Genomic DNA, 7,235 nt, shown 5'->3' with positions numbered 1-7,235 from the left:
CAAAATGACATTGTTTGGGCCAAGTCACCAAACCAGGGTTTAATACCTAACCTAATTTCAGTTTCAACGTTCCCCCAGAAATATAAGCCTAAACCTGTCAATCAGGAATTTTCTGATAAGCACAATGAAGCAATCTGTCACTTGGGGCTTCTCTGTCCCTCAAAGATGAAGTCATCTGAATCATAAGACCCCCCCCCCCCCGCCCTTCCTCCTATGGGAAGATGATCATGTTTGAAATATTTTTTTTTTTTTTTTTTTTTTTGGCTTCTTTCTTGCCCCACCCTCCTTCTTATAAAAACTTTCCATTTTGTACAACTCCTCAAAGCATCTCTATATTTGCTAGATGGGATGTTGCCTGATTCATGAATCTTTTAATAAAGTCAATCAGCTCTTCAAATTTACTTGGTTGAATTTCGTTTTTTATCACTTTGGGCTAATATTGGGCCTAATTTTTCTTTTTCTTTTCTTTTCTTTTTTTTTCGGGCCTAATTTTTCAACTCGAATTCAGAGAAGATCCTGGAATCTCTCTCCCTGCCTCAAATTACTCCTTTTGGGACAAAGTCAAGAGAGGCCTCCTGATCATTTCCATTGGAATGATTCCCACTTGCATGGGTCTGGTTGGCAGCTTTGAAATCCAAAACCCAGCTTTGTGAAAACTCTGAAGTGAGTAAGGCCCAGGGACTGACTCAAGTCACCAAACACATAAGAGATGAATGTATAAACCCAAACGCCAGTGCATCAGTTTACCGTACAAAATATTACTATTGAAGGAGCTGGACCCTCAAGTTTACTGGTCAGTGTCTACTTTATCCTTATATTCGAAGCTTTCAGCACAGGGCTGGGCTCAGAGTTTAATAAATATTGATGTTTATTGAAGATTGAATCCAAAGTGGATTTAAAGTGAGTTTGTATTTCTTTTTCCTTGGCTCAATTTGCTTTGCATTACAGTGACAGTTTAAACACTGAGAGCATTATTTACTGGCTTTGTTGTTGTTGTTGTTGTTGTTGTTGTTGTTGTTAAGCAAGAAGCAGAGAGGAAGCAGCTTTCCTCTGGGATTAATTTAGTTGTTTCTGAGACTTGTACTCCATCAGGGGCTTCAAATGGGTCTAAAATGGAGTCATAGGTCTTGGTGAGCCGGCTCAAAGAAGCTCTCGAATCATTCAAAATAACAAGGAGTTTGTCCATGGTGGCGTTTTTTTTCCCCTAGATGTTAGGACATTAGTTCCCTAGTTTCTATAGACTGAATCTTTGTGTTCCTCCAAAATTCATATGTTGAAACCTATTCCCCAATGTGATGCTATTTGAAGGTGGACCTTTGGGAAATGATTAGGTCATGAAGGGGAAACTCTCATAGATGGGGGTAGTAGGTTAGTACACTTATAAAGGAGACCCCAGAGGCACACCTTGGTGGCTCAGTCAGTTATGCATCCAACTTTGGCTCAGGTTATGATATCATGGTTCGTGGGTTTGAGCCCCGCATCAGGCTCTGCACTGACGGTATGGAGCCTGCTTGGGATTCTCTCTCTTTCTCTCTCTCTCAAAACAAATAAATAAACTTTAAAGAGAGAGAGAGAGAGAGAGAGAGAGAGAGACCCTAGAGAGCTCCCTGCTCCTCTGTCAGCACAAAAGGACCGAGTGAGAAGGTGGCTGTCTATGAACCAGACACCAGCTCTGCTGACGCCTTGATCTTAGACTTCTCATCCTCCAGAACGGTGAGAAATAAATTTCTGTTGGTTATAAGCCACCCAGTCTCTGGTATTCTGTTATAGCAGCCTGAATGGACTAAGACACCAGGGCTTCTGTGGATTGCCCAGGTCAGAAGCTTAAGCAATGGTCCTCTTGCTCTCTTACCACCCGGTCATCACCAAACCTATAGATTCCACCTCCTCAATATCCCTTGACTCTGTGCAATATTTCCTCAGTACCACCGGTATGGCCCAGGTCACCCTAATGTCTCATCTGGACCCAGGCGGTGACCTCTCATTTTGTCCAGGTCCAATCCCTTGCCCACATGGCAGCCAGGGTGATCTTGTTCAAGCACGAATGGACCATGTAGTTCCTCTGATTAGCATGATCTCATGGCTCCCATTGCCATGTCTGTATCCACGTCCACACTCCTTGGCCTGGTGTACACAAACCTCTCTTCCCCCGCTCCCTGGTGCACACTCCACCCCGGCCGAGCTGAACTGTACCAGGCACACGCTTCCCCCATCTGCACCCGCTGCTTGCTCCACCTTCTTCCCCACCCCCAGCACCTGCAAGTCCCTTGCCTGGCTGACTCCTCTTCGTCTCCAGGTATCACCTTTGGCATCACTCTTCCTTCCCTCTCCCTGTCTGGGTCACGTGTCCCTTCCACATGCTCTTCTACGAGTCCTGTGCTGGCCTACCAAGCGCACTGTGCCGCAAATGCCCATTTGCTGGTCTGGTCTGCCTATGGATTGAGTTTCTGGAGGGCAGAAGCAGAATCCTAATAGCCACTGTGTCCCAGCCTCTGGTACAGTGCCTGGCAAATAACAGTTACAAAAACAACAGTAAATGTAATGGCTGCCACTTACTAAGTATTTACTGCAGGCCGGTCGTGGCGTTACGAGCTTCGTGTGGGTCATCTCATCTAACGTTTGTTGGGGAGGCTGCGGTCCCCTTTCAGGAATGAAGAACGTATTCCCCCAGATGCTGAGAATACTACAGGAAGACAGATCTCATTTGTCCTCTGGGGACTGGCTTAGCTGACGAAAACTGCATCCAGGGACTGATCTACTGAGGGGCCTTAGGGCCCTGCCCTTTTTGGTTCAACTCAGGGTAGGGCTAACAAGCTCTCCCATTTCCAGAGTGTTCTCTGGATTGCTTGCCACTTTCCTTGGGACTGCATCAGAGCTCAGCTCTCTCTGCCCATTCCTGCTTCCTGCTCTCCCTTTTACAGGGGTTGCTCTTAAAAGGACTCCCTCAAGAAGCCCTGCTCACTAACTTCTGTCTCAGTCTGCTTCAGAGGAACCAAACCTGGAACAGACCTCTCCACAGCCCTACGGGAGGGTATTATTATGATTCTCCCTTTGCAGATGAAGCAGTTAAGGTTTAGAGCTGCTTAGGTAAGTTGCTCAGTGTCACAAAGCTCATGATTTGTAAATGTGGGGTTTGAATTCAGGCAGTTGATTCTAGAGCCCACGCTACTAACCAGGCACTCAGTAAATATAAGTGGATCATGGCTTAGACCTACCAGTCACCAAGGAAAACATTTAAAAAGCTACAATTCAGAAACAAAGTTTTTCTCAGTGCTGAGAAAACAAGAACAGCAACCAGCCTGCTGTGGCAGAGCACAAGTCAGGCCCCTGGATGACCAGGCCGGGCCGGGCCGGGCCTGCCTGACTCACGGCACAGGTCACAGAGGGTAGGCTCACGGCTGGCTATAAGGGTGAGTTCCAAATGCAAATGTCACCTAGAAGATTTCAGTGTCTGAACAATTTAATCCATTTCTAATGGAACACATGGGCCGGCATAAGAGAACAGCCAGTTCTCCCTGATCTGTGCAGTGCTGATCATCCCAGATCATTTTTGTTGGCTGTTGGGATGTTATCAGAAATCAACTCATGCAGCCACGCACAGCTTTACCAGTCAACCCCTCCCAGTGTGACCCTTCTGCTGTGGGCAGCCTAGACGAGGAAAGCCAGGGACACCTAGATGGAAGCTGTGACCTCTCTCAAATGTCCTGATGGCCAAGTGCATCAGGGGAGAGAAGCCACAGGCAGTAGGTGTTAGAGCAGAGAGGGAATAGAAGATGCTATAAAGGCCTTGATGGCAGGCTCTAAAAATATACCTGGGCGGAGGGGGAGGGGAAAAAACGGATACAGTTGGCTCTTGAACAGCATGGGTTTGAACTGCCTGGGTCTAGTTAGACACGGATTTTTTTCAGCAGACACAGTACAGGATTGTATATGTATTTTCTCTTCCTTATGATTTTCTTAACATTTTCTTTTCTCTAGCTCACTGCATTGTAAGAATTATAGTATGGAATACATACGACATAAAAAATACGTGTTAATTGACTGTTTAGCTTATCAGTAAGGCTTCTGGTCAACAGTAGGCTATTCATAGCTACGTTTTGGGGGAGTCAAAAGTTATACACAGTTACATACCTAGCAGGGGCAAGTACCCCGAACTCCCATGCTGTTCAAGGGCCAACTGTATGGCTTAGCCGGAGAATTTTAAATTTCAGCACTAACCTTACATCTGTTTGTTATTAAAAGTTAAAGTCCACCTGCTCAAGTCCAGCTGCCCTGTGCCCTCTGACCTCCTATGGCGAGTACGTTCTGTACCAGGGGTCTGGGCCTTTCATCATAAACTATGCTGTTCTGCTCTTTATTTTCATACTCTCCTGAAAGGATTGAAGAAGCCATGGAAATGGGGACTCGAGCATCAAAAGTTAAACTTTTTAAAAGATGTTATTTTGGGGGTGCCTGGGTGGCTCAGTCAGTTAATCATCTGACTCTTGATTTTGGCTCAGGTCACAATCCCAGGGTCGTGGGACCAAGCCCCACATCAGGCTCTGTGCTGACAATGTGGAACCTGCTTGAGATTCTTTCTCTCCCTCTCTTTCCCTGCCCCTCCCTCACTCATGCACACACATTCTCTCTCTCAAAATAAATCAATAAACTTAACAAACAAAAAAAGACTTCATTTTTTAAAAAATAAGCCTGGGTGGCTCAGTCAGTTACATGTCCTATTTCAGCTCAGGTCATGAGCTCGCAGTTCATGAATTCGGGCCCCACATTGAACTCTCTGCTGATAGCACAGAGCCCGCTTGGGACCCTCTATCCCCTTCTCTCTCTGCCCCTCTCTCACTTGTTCTCTCTCTTTTTCTCTTTCCTTCTCAAATAAATAAACTTTAAAAAATAAATAGGTTAAAAATTTTTGAATTTATTTTATTTGCGAGAGAGAGAGAGAGAGAGAGAGAGAGAACATGGGTGGGGGAGGGGGGCAGAAGGAGAGAAAGAATCCCAAGCACGCTGCACGCAGAGTGGAGCCAGAGCTGGGGCTCGATCCCACGACTGTGAGATCATGACCTGAGCCCAAATCAAAAGTCGGACACTTAACTGATTGAGCCACCCAGGAGCCCCCAGATTTTATTTTATTTTATTTTATTTTATTTTATTTTATTTTATTTTTGTAATGTTTTTATTTATATTTGAAGGAGACAGGGAGACAGAGCATGAGCGGGAGAGGAGCAGAGAGAGAGGGAGACACAGAATCCGAAGCAGGCTCCAGGCTCTAAGCTGTCAGCACAGAGCCCAGTATGGGGCTTGAACCCACAAACTGTGAGCTCATGACCTGAGCCGAAGCCGGACGCTCAACCGACAGAGCCACCCAGGCGCCCCAGATTTTATTTTTTAAGTACTCTTTACACCCAATGTGGGGCTGAAACTTACAACTCCAAGATCAAGAGTCACATGATCGGGGCGCTTGTGTGGCTCGGTCAGTTGGACTTCCGACTCTGGCTTCAGTTCAGGTCATGATCTCACAGTTTCATGAATTTAAGCCCTGAGCTTGGGATTCTCTCTCTCTCTCCCTCTCTCTCTCTCTGCCCCTCCCCTACTTGTGCTGTCTCTGTCTCTCTCAAAATAAATAAATAAACTTAAAAAAAAAAAAAAAAGAGTCACATGCTCCACTGACTAAGCCAGCCAGGTACCCCGAAAGCTGAATTTTTAACATATCAAGTGCTGTGCTAAGCAGGTCAGGATCTGATCTTATTTATTTTGCCCAGCAAACCTAACAGGCATTAAACCCATTGCACAGATGAGAAATTGGCTTAGAAATGTTGACTAACTGGCCCCCATTTACACAGCTGACCAGCAGGGAGAGCCAGGGTTTGAAACCAAGTCTGTCTGATCCCAAGGCCTGTGCATAACCGTAAGGTTAAGCCCTCCTTTACCATTTGCTTCTTCTCCATTCTTGGCGAGTCCAAGCTGAACGGCTGTACTAGGTTGGATAGTGTTCCCCCCAAAATTCATATCCACCAGGAACCTCAGAATGTGACCTTACAGTTTGTAGGTGGACTCAAGATGACATCATACTGGATTAGGCAGGCCCTAATATGATGACCAGTATCCTTATAAGAGGAAAATTTGGACACAGAGACATATGGGGAGAAGGCCTGGTAAAGATGGGAGTCAAGATTGGAGAGCTGTGTCTATGAACCGGGGACTTCCAGCAAACACCAGAAGATGGAAGAGGAAGGGTCCTCCCCTAGAGTCTTCCGGAGGGAGCATGGCCCTCCCCAAACCTCAATTTCCAACTTGTAGCCTCTGGAACGTGGTGAGACAATACATTTCTGTTGTTTTAAGCCACCCACTTGGTGGTACTTTGTTTTTTATTTTTTTAAATTTTTTTTAATGTTTATTTATTTTTGAGAGAGAGAGAGAGAGAGAGAGAGAGAGAGAGAGAGTGTGAGTGGGGTAGGGGCAGAGAGAGAGAGGGAGACACAGAATCCGAACGAAGCAAGCCCCAGGCTCTGAGCTCGAACTCACAAACCGTGAGATCATGACCTGAGCTGAAGTCGGACGTTTAACCAACTGAGCCACCCAGGTGCCCCTGTGGTACTTTGTTAAGGCAGACCTGGAAAACACATACAGCAGCCGTACCATCAGTCTTTGTCACCCAACTCAAAGGTAGCTTCCTTTGGAGAAGCACCCTTTGGAGTGTGACCAAAAAATTGTTTCATTTGCCCCTCATCAAGCACAGTGGTGCAGGGAGGAAGCCTTTCTCGATTGTTCATCTCCCCACCAAGCAAAAATCAACCCTCTTCCTGTCTGAGGAACTGCTATCTCCCCAGAAGGGTATTAAACTCGCAACTCATTGGAAGTGAACTTCTTATATATGGTTTTATTTTTATTTACTTATGTATTTATTTTAAAATTTTAATTTCAGTATAGTTAACATGCAGTGTTATATTTGTTTCAGGTATACAATGTAGTGATTCAATAATTGTATATATATCACTCAGTGTTCATCATGATAAGTGTGCTCTTTTTTTTTAAGTTTGTTTGTTTGTTTAGCACAAGCTGGGGAGGGGCAGAGAGAGGGAGAAAGAGAATTCCCAAGCAGTTTCCAGGCCATCAGCACAGAGCCGGATGTGGGGCTCGAACTCACAAACTGTGAGATCATGACCTGAGCTGAGCTCAAGAGTTAGACACTTAACCAACTGAGCCACCCAGGTGCCCCATGATAAGTGTGCTCTGAATCC

This window comes from Panthera uncia, chromosome D2, assembly GCF_023721935.1.
Source record: "Panthera uncia isolate 11264 chromosome D2, Puncia_PCG_1.0, whole genome shotgun sequence".
Classification (NCBI taxonomy): Eukaryota; Metazoa; Chordata; class Mammalia; order Carnivora; family Felidae; genus Panthera; species Panthera uncia.
The sequence above is the reverse complement of the archived record's forward strand: the minus strand, read 5'-3'. Positions refer to the sequence as shown.